Source organism: Phascolarctos cinereus, unplaced genomic scaffold (genome assembly GCF_003287225.1).
Source record: "Phascolarctos cinereus isolate Bilbo 61053 unplaced genomic scaffold, phaCin_HiC Scaffold_726;HRSCAF=1367, whole genome shotgun sequence".
NCBI lineage: Eukaryota > Metazoa > Chordata > Mammalia > Diprotodontia > Phascolarctidae > Phascolarctos > Phascolarctos cinereus.
In genome coordinates, this window is record NW_027556098.1 from 160,779,863 (window position 1) to 160,797,161 (window position 17,299).

Below are 17,299 nucleotides of genomic sequence, written 5' to 3' on the forward strand. Positions count from 1 at the left end.
CAATTATAAAATGTCCACTATATATTCTCTCCTTTCAAGAATTAGAAGCTTCCTTCTGCATTTTATTGGTGTGCACTTTTATGTCTGTAGCTAAGATGTCCTGGAAGGTCTGCTCTTCATCTTCACTGCTATCATCAGCCATCTGATCCCCCTGGCTATCAGCTCATTGATTCTGATCTCTGTGAATGTCATCTACTAAAGCTGCTGTTGCTGCTGCTTTGAGAAATGGTCACCAATCTTTTGTTCTTTCAGAATGGGATCACTTATACCAACAGATCATGGGAAATTGCCTATGCCATAATTTTTCAGAATAGAGAGTTTTGTTGTCAGTGAGCCTCCTGGTCTCTTCTAGCTAGAATACAGAAAGGCCCCTACAGTGACTGTAAGAACTGCATACTTACCAGTTAGGTGGCACAGTACATAGAGCACTGGGCCTAGAATCACGAAGACCTAAGTTCCATTTTAGCCTCAGATTCTTATTAGCTGCTTGACCCTGGGCAAGTCACTTAATCTCTCTGTTTTCATCAGTTTCATCAGCTGTAAAATGAGAATGATAATAGCACTCACCACCCAGAGTTGTTGGAAGGATCAAATGAGATACTATTTATAAAATGTCTAGCAAAATGTCTGGCACGGGGTAGTTGCTTAATAAATGTATATATCTTTCCTTCTTTCCAATGGAAGCTCCTCAGACCTTACTAAGCTAATTTACAGGCACAGAATTCTATTCACCTATTTCTTAACTCAATGGTTAGCTCCATGGTTAGCTCTTCTCTCCAAGTCTTTAAGACAAGGAATAAATGTGTGTACCCCTTTTCATTTACCTTTTCTACTCTTGGAGTGACCCTGGGCAACTAACAACAAGGCCAGACAAAATACAATGAAGCTCTCATAAGTCTTCACAAGACTTTAGAAACACCAAGAGGCAAAAGCTAGAGGTATTACAGCAAAGTCCATATTCCCCTTTCAAAGTAGATAGTGATCACTATACAATGATGTAAGCATGATTCAGAGACAAAGGTTGGATTATATCTGAGACCCGATCCAGTTCCACATTTTTCATCTTTAACTTAACTATCATTGTGAATCCATTTGATTCCATTTTATAGGCTTTATACAGACACCTCTAGTACACAGTGAACTGACATTGAGGACCTATTCTTGGGAAGGGAATTTCATTACAAAATGTTTTCTCATTTCCTATTCTTCTCCTTAGGATATTTAACATATTGTCCATTGCTCTGAAATCTCTGGTCTTTTTTTTTCTTCCAATAACTCACATATGCTAAAAGATTAAGAACAACATTTCTCACCAGATGTTGAGAAATGTTTTTTTTTCTTACTGCTCTCTATCCTAATTTATGTCTGTATTGAATCTAGCACCAAAAATAGCTAAACATATACACCTATTTCATTGAATTTGGAGAATGCTTTCTTTTTTCTATCTATACTGTATCAATTTTGGAAATGTGGGCTCCTTGGGACAGTTAGGTGGAATAGATAGAATGCTGTGCCAGGAGTCAGGAAGAGTAACTTCAAATCTGGCCTCAGACACTTACGAGCTATGTGATCTTGAGCAAGTCACTTAAGGTTATCTGTCTCAGTTTCCTCATCTATAAAATGAGTTGGAAAAGGAAATGACAAACTAGTATCTTCAAGAAGAAAACCCCATATGGGGTGATAAAGAATCAGATACTACTAAAATGACTGAACAACAACCGCAAAAAAATCACAACCTGAATCTTTGATTTTAGGTTAATTCATCTATATCAATGGAAATAATATCATGCTGAAAGAAATGCTTGAAATAAATCCATTGTGGAAAAAATAGCAAATAAGTAGTTCTCCTAGACCTTGTGCTCAAATGATAGCACTAGGCAGAAACACCATATTAGGAAGCAAAAAGAAAAAGAGATAATAATGGGAATAATGAATGGCAAAGTGATGGAGATAAGTGATTCTCTAGATTGTAATTTCCTTCTGTGTTGTAAAGTCCACGAGGGTAAGGACCATGTCTTAATTATATACATACATACATACATACATACATATATATATATATATATATATACACACATACATATATATGTATATATATTACATACACAAACATGTGTATATATATATATATACACACACATATTTATATATATAAAATGTCTATTATAGCATCTTGTTTATACTGGAAAATATATACATTCATGCACATATACACATATGTGTGTATGAATTTAATTATTTACTGGAATAGTTTTTATTTTGAAACTGCTATCCAAGTTAGCAAATTTCATTGAAATAAATTAAAAATTATAGAGGACAGAGCCAATATAAATATTTCATCAATTATCCTTGTAGTAGTTGTCTTAAAAAAATATAAATTCATAAGATACAGAACTAGAAGGACCCTCAATATCTAACATTCATTTAGCAGATGAGGAAACCAAGGCTAGAGGTGATTTGCCTAAAGCCACACAGTTATTAATTAAGTTCATAGGTTGGATTTGAACTCAAGTTCTTTGACTACAGAGTCAAACCTCTTTTCACTGTACCACACTGAATCCATGCTGAGCCAGTGAATCCAGGTCTCTTCCTATAGGGACAAGTCGCATCTACTTAACTTTTTGATACAGATGAAATATAGTTAACTTGAAAATTAAGGTTATTTTTGAAGGGGAAAATAAGTTTAAAAAACAGGTTAACATAGTTAAGGGGGACATGTTGTAGGGATAGTCCCATCTACTTTGGTGATATGGAACTGAGGTTATTTTTGGTTGATGATCCTAAAGTCTTTGCAGGATCAGCTGGAGAAATGGAGGAAATATCCTCTCCTGTGCTTCTTCTTCTATCCTCTTTTCTATTTGTCCACTTCTTCTACTTGTCTGACTACTCCCTCCCCGTCTCCTTCTCTGGCTCATTATTCAGGTTGAGATCATTAACTGTGGGTGAACCCTAAAGTTCTATCTTGGCCTCTCTTCTCTCCATGCATACTATTTTGCTTGGTGATCTCATAAGCTTCTATGGATTCATAACATCTCCATTAATATCTCTGAGTAGAGAGTAACATTTATCTTCAGTTATTCTCAGATACATTTATCAAGCAATAATCTTTCTTTCAACCTCCAGTCTTGCATTTTTAACTGCCTGTTATTCATATCAAACTGGGTGTCCCATTACCATTTTTAGATCTGTATGTCTAATACTAAGCTCATTATCTTTTGCTCAAAGCCCTCTCCTCTTCTTCTATATTATTGCTGGGGGTCACCACTGTGCTCCTGATCATTAATGCTTACAACTTAGGTGTCATCCATGACTTAGTCTCTCTCATTCCCCATATCCAATCTGCTGTCAAGTCCCTTCAATTTTACCTATGCAACATCTCTCCTATATGCATTGCTCTAGCATTGCCACCACTGCCTAATAAAGGCCCCCATCAACTCATGCCTGAATTATTGCAATAGTCTTCTCATATCTTTTCCCACTCCAGTCCATCACAGCCAAAGTGATTTTCCTAAAGAGCATGGACCATTTCACCCACTATTCAGTAAACTCCAATATCTTCCTATTACCTGTGTTGTTGTAGTTTTTCAGTCATGTCCCATGACCTCATTTGAGGTTTTTTGGCAAACATACTGGAGGGGTTTGCCACATTATTGAGCTCATTTTAAAGATAAGTAACTGAAGCAAACAGTTAAATGACTTGCCCAAGGTCACACAATTATTAATTGTCTGAGGCTAGATTTGAACTCATGAAGATGAGTATTCCTGATTCTGAGCCCAGTGCTATGTCCACCACATCACCTAGCTACCTTTAGGCTCCAATTTTAAGAAAAAGTCTTCCCTTTGGCTTTTGAAGTTTTTCAAAACTTAATCTCTTCTTTCCTTTCTAATCTCATACACACACACACATATATATACACACACATATATATATGCATGTATGTATTTATGTATGTATATATGTGTGTGTATACATATATGTATATATAAATATTCTATGATCCAATTATTCTGACCTCCTTATTATTTTTTTTCATAAAGCACTCCATTTCTATATTCCATGATTTTTAACTAACTGTCCCCCATGTGTAGAATTTTTTTCCTCCTCACTTCTACCTCCAGGTTCCTCTTGTTTTCTTCAAATCCCAGCTAAAAGCCTGCCTTCTCCAAAACAGCTTTCATTGATTCCCTAAATGCTATTCCTTTCCCTCTGAGAACATCTACAGTTTACCATATACATTACACAAATGTTAAATATATATGAATTTCTATAGTATATATACACATGTTTGTTAAGCAATTGTGTACAAATATGTATATGTACATACATATGTGTGTGTATGTATATATATTTATATATATGTGTGTGTGTGTGTGTGTGTGTATGTGTGTATTTGTACACATATCTCCATATATACACAGAGTTTTTATGCTGACTCCCTGATCAGAATATGTGTTCCTGCAATGCAGGAACTATTTTTGTCTTTATTTGTATGAGTAGCTCCTAGCACAGAGCATGGTATACTGTAAAGACTAAATAAATGCTTGCTGTCTGCCTGACTCTTCATGCAGCCACTTGCATCACTGCCTGCTATCCTCAAAGTGAGGAACCTGAGAGGTAACAGCTTTAATTTGCCATACCTTAAAGATAGTTCTGATAGTGTCAACCAAGTACAGATGCTTAGACTAGAAGGATCAACTTATTTGGTCCTTGCCTACCTTTCCCTTAGGAGATCACAATCAGATAAACTATGCTGACCTAAGAAATCATAGTGTACATATAAACCCAAATATACTTGTACTAATAGCATATGAACAAATGCACAAGTATTTTAACATAATCTATTATATGCATTTAATAAATGATTACCACCAGTATGTTTAAATTAAATTGTAAAAATATATTTTGTAAAATGACAGTCATTGAAATTGAATAATTAGAATTATAGAATACCCAAGTCATAAGGGGTCTTAGAGACTTTCCGTTTAAATTTCCTGAAAAAAAAAATGTGATCAAAGGGAAATGATAAAGCTAATAATTAAGGATTTCATGGAGGAGAAGAGGCTTAAAAGGGACAAGGAGGATTTTAACATTTTATTTCTGTATGTCGCCCTAAAGAGCTACTGATTAGAATTACTTATTTGTTTGGTTTTTGTTTGTTTTTTTACCGCAAAGAACTCCTGATTAGACATAGGCATGTGCCTATAGCCCACTAAGACCTGTTATGGCCCATCTCAATTCTTCCTCTTCATATCCTTTGCCTTCAAATCATAGTGAGAGCTAGATCAGAAAAAGCATTAACCCAATTTTAAGTTATCTTGGTGTCTTCAAAACCGATTTGTTTGTCTTAACTTCCAGATATATCGGTTCTCAGTTCATGTTAATAGAAATCTTGAAAAGTGATGGGAAAGCTGTGAGTATTCTCTTTGGATGGAATTAATCTCAAAAAACAAATTACTCTATGAACTCTTCCACCCTTTTGATATTCTAATATAAAACAAAACAAAACAAAACAAGAAACGAATGGTGTATTAACAAGCTGGAAACGGAAGTCATCAGTTCAAATGATTCTATGATGGAATACTCACTATCCATCAAATGTAATAATGCATAGATCCAGGCAGGAGTAGGAGTGCCTTATCAGGCTGTCTTGAACTGTGACCTGATTAAAATGAAAGACTTAATGAAGGAAATATATGCAACAGCTTCCCTTCATTATTCTCTCCCTACCAAACATCACTAGCAGTATTTGGTGTCAGGAACAAATCATATTCTGACTTATATCCACACTAAACATTTTTGCAGCCATAAAACATACTGCAAACTGGCTTTGAGACATCTATTTTTAAACAGCTGACATTAATGATGTATAGATATGGAGTAAAAAGCAGTATTTTGCCCACTTCAGTATACTATATTTTCTGGTAAGATCTTTTTGGAAGAAAAACTTTTTGCATCAAACTTCCTATTAAGGAGAAATGGCCTCATTGAAATTACCAGAGTTTGGAATGTTCCTCTAGTGATATTTACACTCAGTTTAGGAGCTTGAAGTGTGGCATAAGGTAGAATGTAATTATGCCTCATTAGCATATTTTACTAGCCAGTAAATGTCCAAATATATGACCTTAAATTTTATTGTGCCTCATTTGAATGATTAATTTACTTGCCATGCAGATTACTACCAGTGGTTTTTAAAATATACAAGAAAAAATTGTGAATATATAGATAAGCAGAGGCTAAAAGAGTCCTTCTTAGGAGAAGGAAAAGTAATTAGGAATGCAAACTCTTACTAATACAAGGAATCTTCTGAAATAAATTCAGAGAGTGGAACTAAAAAGATAAGATGTAAGCTTTATGGGGAAGGAAGGAATACTTGGTTTTGTAAAGTTTGAAGAGTTGACAAAAGGTTCCAGTTGCTGATACTATTTGGATAGAGTGGGAGTTGTAATTTTTCAGAAGTGATTGAAAAGTGCTGTTATTACAATACTTTTTTAAAGAACCTTTAGGGATATAATGATATAAATACTTCAGAATATAAAGGCTTAAAGCTCCTGAAAAATTACAAGTCCTCCTGAGCATCTTATCTTACAATAATCTGAGCTTAGGCTGAAAATCTAGTTTCTAGCTATCTCTTTCTATTCCTGTATTACAGGTATGTATTTCTCTCTCTCTCTCTCTCTCTCTCTCTCTCTCTCTCTCTCTCTCTCTCTCTCTCTCTCTCTCGCGCGCGCGCGCGCATGCACGCTACTTTATTCTCTTAATAATTTTGACGTGCTATATAATCACATGATCACAGACTCTTAGGAAAAATTAGAGTCTAGATAAGGTACTGTGCCTGAACTAAGAGAGAAAGGTTAGTCTTGGGCTGTCTTCTGCTATTTCTGTGTTACAAATTCAGAGTCTTAAAAGAGAAGTTATATCTCTTTGCAGTCAGTACCCTGGGCCTAAATATCAGTGGGTAAGCAGGCAACAAGTAAGGGGTCAGTTACACATTCATTCCACAGAGACCTGAAAATATCATTCATTCTCCCTATGCTGCCATCTAGATAGAAGACGCCGATTTCTTTGACTCCAAAGTTATAATTGGAATGGTTTGTGGAAACTTTCTCTTCAACATCTTTGCTCTGATAGAGGCTTTCCCTAATTACAGTTCATCAAGATGGACCACTTGCCATTTTCTCTCCCTCAAGTCTAGAGATTTTATGTACCTTTAGAAACTATGCTTTATTTATCCTGAAGTCCATCTATTACTAACTCTGTTTGATGTAGCTTCAGGACAGTTCTATGTTTAGCAGTGCTATGGAAGGATTTAGTGACCTATTGAAGCAAATCAGCTAAAGATTTTAATGATTTCTGATTTCATTAATGTGGATACTCCATTCACAAATGAAGATTAGAAACCCATTATGTCTTCTCCATTTCTGTACTTCATATGCATGTCTTTCAATATAATGTCCTATTGAATAGACAATCAATATATCAGAGGCCCTTATTTTTCTTTTATTACCTCAAAGGCACTAATCTAGGAAAATATTTGGACCATCCATTTCTTACTCTTTCTGCATATATGACCTCCTTTTCTATTCATATATGACTTTGAAACTATAATGTATGTCACTTTTGAATATGATTGTGTTTGTGTACTACAAAACATAGTACTTAACTCACTCATGTCTTTCTGTTGTTAATAGGAATAATTGCTAACATTTGTATAGATCTTTATGGTTTGCAAAGCTATACATATTTAACCCTATTTCATTCTAACAACAATATTGCACAATAGGGTCTAGTATTATGCCCATTTTTCAGATGAAGAAACAGGTCAAGAGAAGTCAAATGTCTTTTCTAGGATCACACATCTACTAAGCGCTTGAGTCAGGTTGCAAAATAGGTCTTCCTGAGTCCAAGTAAAGTGTTCTTTTCATTATGTTACCTGCTTTTCCAGGGTTACTTCTAATTTTAATTCTTGCAAGATCATATTATTTCATTAAGTGGCACCTACAAGGAACGAAAATGTTAATATTATTATAGCAGAGAAAGGTATCACATACACTCTTTTTTTAATTCAATTTTATTTTATTTTCAGTTCTAAATTCTCTTTCCCAAACCCTCTTCCCCTCCTCATTGAGAGAGCAAGAAACATGAAACTCATTACAAATATGAAGTCATATAAAACAAATTTCCATATTAGACATGTTTAAAAAAAGAGAGAAAAGAGAACATCTATGCTTCAATATGTTCTCAGTTCTACTGCACTGAGGCTTAAATGGGATGAAGTTTCTCTTCCTCCTACCTAATTATGTCTACAACTTACTGCCCATTAGCTGTGTATATATGTGCACACACACACACACACACACACACACATATGCATATGTATATTATATGTATGCATATATACAAATTACTATGATAACATCTAGTATGTATACAATATGCAGTATGTATATGTATATACATGTGAATGTATATGTATATACGAATATATTTGAGAGACAGAGAGAGAGAGACAGAGACAGAGACAGAGAGAAAGAAACAGAAAGACAGAGAGAGAGACAAAGAGAGAAAGAGAGAGACAGACAGACAGACAGACAGATAGACACATAGAGTAAATTATTTGACTGGTTGCCCATCTAGCTGCACAACGTCTAGTGTGTTTTTCTGCTGTGAATGGTAAGACCAATCTTTTTCATATTTCAAAAGATTTCTTTCAAGAGGCTTTATGGCATCTCATAGTTCAGTTTGATTAGGACAAATTCATTTTTTGAGAAGGAGCACTGAAAGAGCCTTGTCATCAACAGAGAGTACTCTTTTTGGTTTGCAGTCTTCAAAAGATATCTTCCATGATGTTGATAAGCAGCTTAAAATGGGTACATACAGATGAATATTATGTCAGATACTTTTTTTAATCCTTCTAATATTTTGGCAAGAGAGAAAAAAAACTGCTGTGGATGTTGAGAATAGGGTGAGATTTCTATTATTTTGTTGTCTCTCTTTTTAAATGAGGGAATATAAATGATAATGAAACAATGTTTAAAATATACTATTTTCTTTTACTTATTGTAGCAAACAGTTTCAGTGTAAGTGCAGTCACTTAGAGGTAGATAGGCGGCATAGTGAATAGAGTCTCATTCTACAGTCAGGAAGACCTCTCAGTGAGTTCAAATCTGGTCTCAGTCACTTTGTAGTTGTGTGACCCTAGGCAAGTCATTTATCTCTGTTTGCCTTAGTTCCTCATCTTCAATATGAGCTGAAGAAGAAACTGGCAAACCACTCCAAGAAAATCCCAAATGGGGTCATGAAGAGTCAGACGTGACTGAAATGATTAAACAAAAGCAACACAGCAGTCACATAAATAGGATGGTTTTGGTTATTGTGGTCAGATATCTAACCATAAACTGAGTCAAACATACTTTTTGCTTGCCATGATAAAAGAATTTTAGTTATTGTCATATCCTGCAATAGACACTTACAGTGATATGGAGTTACATTTCACTTCTGCTCAGTGTTGAAGAAAAATATTAGAGAGAGTAGATTAGAAAAAAAAAACCGTAAAGTCCTATGGTGATAAAGATGGAAGGGTAAAAATCAAGTATGATTTTAAGAAACAAAACAGGTTCGGATTCTTAAAATCTAGCCACTGCTTACTCAGACTCTTTAAGAATCTGCCCAATATGATGGATGCTCTAATAAACCTTGTCTTTGGCTGAGAGAAGGTTTGGGTCAAATTCTTGCAGACAAGATTCGTGTGTTGTGATATTGGGGTTCCGGCACCCCTGAACCCTATACTGCATCATTTTGGTGGCACATATGGGGAAACTGCCTAAACCCAAGTTCTTCTCCAGCCAAGACTGGAAGGTATGTAAACCTTCCCTCTCCCCTCCTTTCTTGCTCTGCAGTTAGGGTGGCTCTCCAAGCACCAAGGCTTGGAGGTGCATTTCTGGCAGAGTTACAAGGCTGTCTCATACTTGGCTAATGCTCTCAGGCTCTCAGTCCACTGGGTCGGTTCTTGGACCTGGGTACACCTTCTCAGCATAGAGGACGAGGACAGATGCCCTATCCGGAAGGGTATGTTCAATTTTGTTAATTCTGTTGGTGCTAGGGAATTGGGGAAAACTGCAGTTGCTTTTTGGTTCCCTGAGGCTTACTTACTCCCTTCCCTTTGCACCTCTGAATCTTCCTTCATGGAGGTTACAGGGAAAGTTAGAATAGCTAAAAATATCTTGCAGATTCTGGATGTTTTATGGTTGATCATTAAGGAGTTTAGAACTCCTCCTTACAACCCTGGTCAGTTTTTTCCCACTCCCTTGCTTGTGTCAAGAGGGTATCTGTCAACCCCTCTCATAGAAGAAGAGAATTTCACCCTTTACCCCTCACTTTTGATTTTGCCCTCCCCCACCTGGGGAAAAGGAGGGAGGTGGGAGGGGCAGCAGACAGAAAGTGCCCCACTGGCAATAGCCTTGGGCTCTGGGGCAACCTTTGCCTAGAAGCATCACCCAGATTTAGCACATACTTCTCAAGGTAAAGAAGCTGGCCTCTGAACTTGGGTAAGCATGCTCTTTCAAATTTGTAGTTTTAACTGTTAATGATGATGAGATGTTGATTCTCTGTGTAAAGTAATTTGGAAGTGCATTTAACAAAACTGAAGTCACCTGATTAGTAATGGGTTTGTTTCAAGTTTCAGTTTGGTGAACTTTCTATAGCAGTTATATCAAGCAAATTTTCATAATTTGGTTACCACTAAAATAATTTAGCTATTGTTGGTTATTGTTTTAATATGTAAACTAGCCAAAAAGCTTTTTTTGGATTATGTATGGCTTGCTGAGAATTTGCAAGTGTATAGAAATCTCTAATGATTGGCTTTTTACATTAGGATAAATTTAAGTTTGAGATGTAAATCCTGGAAAAGTTCCTGAGCTGTGATTAGTAAAACTTGCTGCTTGAAGTAAAAGCTCATACGATTTTATTTTGAGTTGTCTGGATCATAATCCATTAATACTCAATAATCCACCATCTTGAAAGAAATGCCACAAGCTACTCAGAGAAGGTGATACTGGTAGGAAGTCAGCATTGGGAAAAGCTGAGAGGACAATTTTAGCCTCAGTCTAAGATGGAATCCTCCTGGCTCAGTTTCCCCATTATGTTCCCTTGAAAGGGAATATTAAGCACCTGGCTATTCCTGAGTCTAGCTAGGAGGTGAATTTTATACTGCATGGTTGGAAAACCTCTGCAGGGGCTGGAACAGCTTTCTGGGGTTGCCACAGTTGCTGGGCCTTTCTTTCAAATTGACTGACAAGCTCCAAAATAGAAAATTGAAAGAAAAAATATTTCATTTCCTTGCAAATTATCTGAATCCAAACAGAGGTAAGGATGTCTTATCCTGTGATATCTGCACCCTGCAGTTTTTTTCTGTCAGATTTATGTCTTCCAGACTATAGGCCATTCACCTACAGTTGGTAGTAAACAGTGAGTACCAGCCAATGTCCCCACATCATTCCCTGGATGCATCCTGTGCTCAGTTCCAGTCAACCTCCTGTTTGGGACCCCCTTGAGTCAGGGACAGCTCTATGCCCCTTGCCAGCAGGAAGCAGTTTCAGAAGCTGAGACCTTCTCCTCTTACTCCAAAAGAATTTGGGTCCCATTTGTTTGAGGGGGGAATGATGGGGTTGGTATCTGGTCCCCAGAAAGGAAAAACCCTGGACTTTCCCTCATAGCCAAATCTCTGGAGTTTACCTGAGGCTATAATCTTCCTGTCCATTGTCTTGCCTCCCTATGGTCCCAGGCCATTTCCCACCTTTGGTAATTCTATTACCTCATGGACTACTTGGCCACTCCTAGATCCCTCCAACAGACTTTCCGTATATAAGGTCCATCTTGTCTCCATTAAGATGCTTGGGTTCTTAAAATCTAGCCACTGCTTGCTCATGTTCAAACTCCTCAAGAGTCTGTGCAATGTGGCAGATATTCTAATAAACCTTTCTTTGACTGAGTTAAAAAAAAAAACAAAACAAAATGGAATTTAGGCTATTAACTTTATATACCCAAGAAAATTACCTGGATGACTTTCTACCCTAAAATACAACTACAGCCACTTCACCATTAGGTTCTTCCTAATCTCAGACTCTAAGATCATTGATCCAGCACCTGAGCTAGCTCGGGGGGAAAAAGCATCATAGATTTAAAGGTTGGAAGAAACTTTAAAGGCCGTCAAATCCTACTGGCTCATTTTACAAATGAAAAAAATTGTCTAAAATGATTAAGTGCTTTTTTCCAGATTTCTACACTATATTTAAGGCAGAATTTAAACTCAGATCTTACTGACATCAGTTCCAGAATGCTATCCAAATGCCAACTATTTAGGAAGATATGCTCATTATATACAATATTGTCTAAGTAACCCATCAAAACTTTTATGTTTCAAAACAGAAGTCACTGCATCAAAGAGAAGTCTCTCAAAGAAAAAGGATATTTGCCCTTATGAGATGAAAATGAGATTCAAGAGACATTCCACTGTAAGATATTAGAAAGAATGTAAAGAATAAAGAGTTAGTTAATACTTACCTCTCTTCCTAATCCAGTTATACTTTGTAATTCTAATTTCCCTCAGTCTTACACTTCCCAGGAGCTAGTGCTACAAAACTATTGCCCCCTGAAGTTCTCTCCAAACCTCTGCAGGGGCTGGAACAGCTTTCTGGGGTTGCCATAGCTGCTGGGCCTTTCTTTCAAATTGACTGACAAGCTGCAAAATAGAAAAGTGAAAGAAAAAATATTTCATTTCCTTGCAAATTTGTCTTCTTCTTTGCTTCTCTCCTATAGATGCACTGGTGATTCCTCTTCAAACAGTTGTTGTTGATGGTGTTTATTTGATTTTCTAAGCACTAAAGAATTAACTAACTGGAGGAGAAATGTTAGGAGATCTCTCCATGATTGTTGTGTATTTTTCTCATTCCATTCATTTTTATTAAGCATCTACTATATGGAAGATATATATTTCTTTAGTAAATAGAGATGAAAATATTTTTCCAGGTTGGGAGCAGACCAGGACCTTTTTGTTTACATATTTATCTTCCCTCCATTTTCATTTGAGAATGAAAATATCAATGAAAAGGGAAGGGAGAAAGAGTTTGATTGTACAAAACAACATGGCACTTGCTAAGAAATTAGTCTGCTACTAAGCAGATATATAGCAGGGGATTAGCATTTCTTATTATTATGTTTATTTTTAATATTCATTTGTTTATTTTGAGTTCCAAATTTTTTCTTTTCCTCCAGAATCTACCTCATCTATTGAGAAGGCAGGAAATACCCATTATACTTGTGAAGTCATGCAAAAAAAAAAGTATTTTCATAGAAGCCATGTTAAAAAAAAAGAAAAAGCAAGAAAATTAAAGGAAGTGAAAAACAAAACAAAGCTATTCTTCAATCTGAACTCAGAGTTCATCAGTTATTATTTTGGAGATGGATGAGAATTTTTAATCATTGTATTGATTAAAGTAGCTAGGTTGATCATCATTGCAATATTGCCGTTACTATGCACAATAATCTCGTGGTTCTGCTCAGTTCGCTTTGCATCAGATCATGCAGGTCTTCCCAGGATTTCTGAAACCACCTCTCTCTTCATTTCTTATAGCACAATAGTATTCCATCACAATAATTTATCACAACTTATTCAAGAATTCCTCAACTGATGGGCAGCAGTTGCTTTTTGAATTTTTTTCAAGTAAATAATCATGGATTCAATTCTATTTAATACCATAAGAATATTAAAAGCCTTTGCTAAGAATGAAGAATACATAGCCAAAAATAAGACAATTTTTGCTTTTGATAAATTTATATTGTCCTGCAAAGTCATAACATCTACACAAACAAATATAAATTAATTAGGGGAGTGGGATGAGGGGGAGAGGTATTATCAACTATAGGAATGAAAATAGGCTTCTTGGATAATGCAGTTCTTAAACTGAGTCTTTGAAGAAACATAAGGTTCTTAATAGTGAAGATTACAGAGATGGTTGTACGAATATACAGGAAGGGAATATCAAAAGCTGAGTAGGGTGTTTATGTAGTAGCTTAGTTTGTCTGGAAATCTGAGTGTGTGAATGGCAGTAGTGTGAAATAAGGCTAGAAAGAGTGGTTTTTTTTGTTGTTGTTTTTTAAGGCTGTGATCTCTGCTCTTGAGGACGCTGTTGCTAGCAATCTAGGGAATTCTGAGCCAGGGTGACCTAAACCTAATAGGTGTCCTTACTAACTAGGCACTAATGTGGTTAGCCAATGAAAATGGGAAAGGGCACACACAGTTACCTAAGGAAGAGATTAACCAGCACAGCTGTATACATAGAGCGGTTCCGAGCTTCCATGCCAAAGTGGAACTGTGGGTAGCCCTTAAATTGCCAGCCTGTGAGAAATAGACAGGTCTTTAAAAAAAGATAGATAGATAGATAGATAGATAGATAGATAGATAGATACAAACAGAAAGAAAGACAGACAGATGGATAACCCAGAATAAAAACTTTGTATTTTATCCTAGACATAATAGGGAGTCACTTTTTTGGAATGGGGAATGTCATAGTGATACCAAAAGTTAGGAAGATTATTTTGGCAGCTATATAGACAATTGCTTAGGGTGGGAAAAATTATTAGGAGTGAGAAAAAAGTGGATATTATAGGTGAATGGCGATGAAGATCTGAATGAGATTTTAGACAGGAGGATTGGAGAAGAGAGAATTGATGCAAAAAAAAATTATAGATGTAGAATTAACAGAATATGGAACCTGATTTTATGTGAATATGCAAGAGATGAAAAGTTCAAAGACCAACAAAGTGGATGGGCAGTATAATAGAATCCTCAGTAAGAGTTTTATCCAACATTTAAAGCATTCACGATATTTTATTTTAATGGCGTTAAGAATGGATTGCACTCTCTCAACTCACCTTGGTAGCAGTCACAGTAACCAGAGAATGTCCTACCAGAAATTCTCTATTTCCAGGTTTCTGGGCTTCCTGGCTTGAAAATGAAGCAACAGACACTAGAGAAAAGTAAAGATCTTCCACAAAGCTCATTCACTTCACAATCTTTCTGGACTAAAAGGTAGGCATGACACATATGATTGAGTAAGTGGACAAACCTGATTCAAAAGTGAACAAGAAAGAAATAGTTGAGACAGTCAACATTGTGGAACTCTCTTTGAGGCAGAGCCATCTGGAATTGGCCTCTGAGTAGTCAAAGCAGCAGATACTCATGTCCAATGTGTTTGGGCAACATAAAATTACTGTTATCATTGGAGTGACCAAGGGCAAGGAGTATAAATTTGTCACCACCTGCTGGGACACAAAAATATTCCTTAAGAAACCCAAGTCCTGAATTAGGCCTGTATTTGGAGTTTTTCAAATTACCTATGTAACAATCTCTGAGGCCCAGGCTGACTCAAAGGGCTAACACGATCACATAAAGGTGGGCAAAAAATATCTAGAAGACTGGTCAAGGCTGCCAGGTTAAGGTTGGGAAACTGATAAAAAACAATGAATCCACTGATTACAACATATTTGACAAGAGCATTAAACTTCTGGGAGAATTTCTTCACTATGGTAAAGTGACCAATGATTTTATCATACTGAGAGGCTTGTGTTGTTGTGACCAATAAATGTATCCTCACTCTATGAAAGTCTGTTGTCATAGACTAAATGTTGCACTCTGGAGTTTTATTTGAAGTTTATCAAGTTCATCTCCAAATTTGTCCATAGTCAGCTCCAGACTAAAAGGAAAAGAAATTTTTCATGGGACCATTAAAAGAACATATTGCTAAAGAGGTAGCTATCTAATGTTTCTAAGCCAACTTGAAGCTAGTAGATTCTCAATAAATTGAAATTATTTTATTTTTTTCTTTTTAAAATTTATGTAGTATTTTATTTTCCCCAGTTACATGTAAAAACAGTTTTTAACATTTGTTTTTAAAACAGAATTCCAAATTCTCAATCATCCTGTCTCCCCACGCATGCCCACTGAGAAGGAAAGCAGTATATTATATATTATACATGTGTAGTCATGTGAAAGAAAACAGACAAAAAAAACCTCAAGAAAAATAAAGTAAAAAAAAAATTATGCTTCAATCTGTATTCAGACACCATCAGTTCTTTCCCCGGAGATGGATAGCATTCTTCATCATAAGTCCTTCAAAGTTTTATTGGATCATTGTATTGCTGAGAATAGCTAAGTCATTCATAGCTAATCATTTTATAATATTGTTATTTTGTACACAGTACATTTTACTTTGCATCAGTTCATGTAAGTCTTTCCAGGTTTTTCTGGGAGCATCCTGCTCATCATTGCTTACAGCACAATAGTAATACATCATAATTTCATGCCACAATTTGTTCAGCCATTCCCCAATTAATGGGCATCTCCTCAATTGTTTGCCACAAGAAAAGAGCTCCTATAAATATTTTTGTACATATATGTCCTTTTCTTTTTTCTTTTTTACCTCTTTTGGGACACAGATCTAGCAGTGATACTTCTAGGTTAAATGTTATGCATAGTTTTATAGCCCTTTGATCATAGTTCCAAACTGTTCTACAGAATGGTTGAATGAGTTCACAACTCCACTAACAACTCATTTTTCCCACATCTCCTCCAACATGTGTCATTTACCTTTTCTGTCCCAATAGCCAATCTAATAGGTATAAGATAGTACCTCAGTATTATTTTAATTTGCATCTGTCTAATCAATAGTGAGTGAGAATGTTTCTTTCATATGGCTATAGATAGCTTTTATTATTTCATCTTCAAACTGTTCATATTGTTTGTTCATTTATCAATTTGGGAATGATTATTTCATTCATAAAGTTGACTCAGTTCCCTATATATTTGAGATATGAAGTCATTATCAGAGAAACTTTATTCAATTTTTTTTCACAGTTACTATTCTTAATTGTATTTCCCTCCATCCTATTTCCTCCCCTATTTGTTCTATTCTCTCTCTCCTTTCACTTGGTCTCTCCTTTAAAGTGTTTTGCTACTTATTACCCCCAGCCTCAATCTGCCATCCCTTCTAGCACCCCACCTTGTCTTTTCCCATTCCACTCCTTTTTTTTTTTTTCCTGTAAGGTAAGATAGATTTCTTTACCCAACTGAGTGTGTGTCTGTCATTCCATCTTTGAGCCAATTCTGATGAAAGTAAGGTTTACTTACTCCTCATCCCATTCCTATCCTTCCCTCCACTGTAAAAGCTTTTTCTTGCCTCTCTTATGTGAGAGATAATTTATGCCATTCTACCTCTCTCTTTCCCCTTCTTCAAGTATATTCCT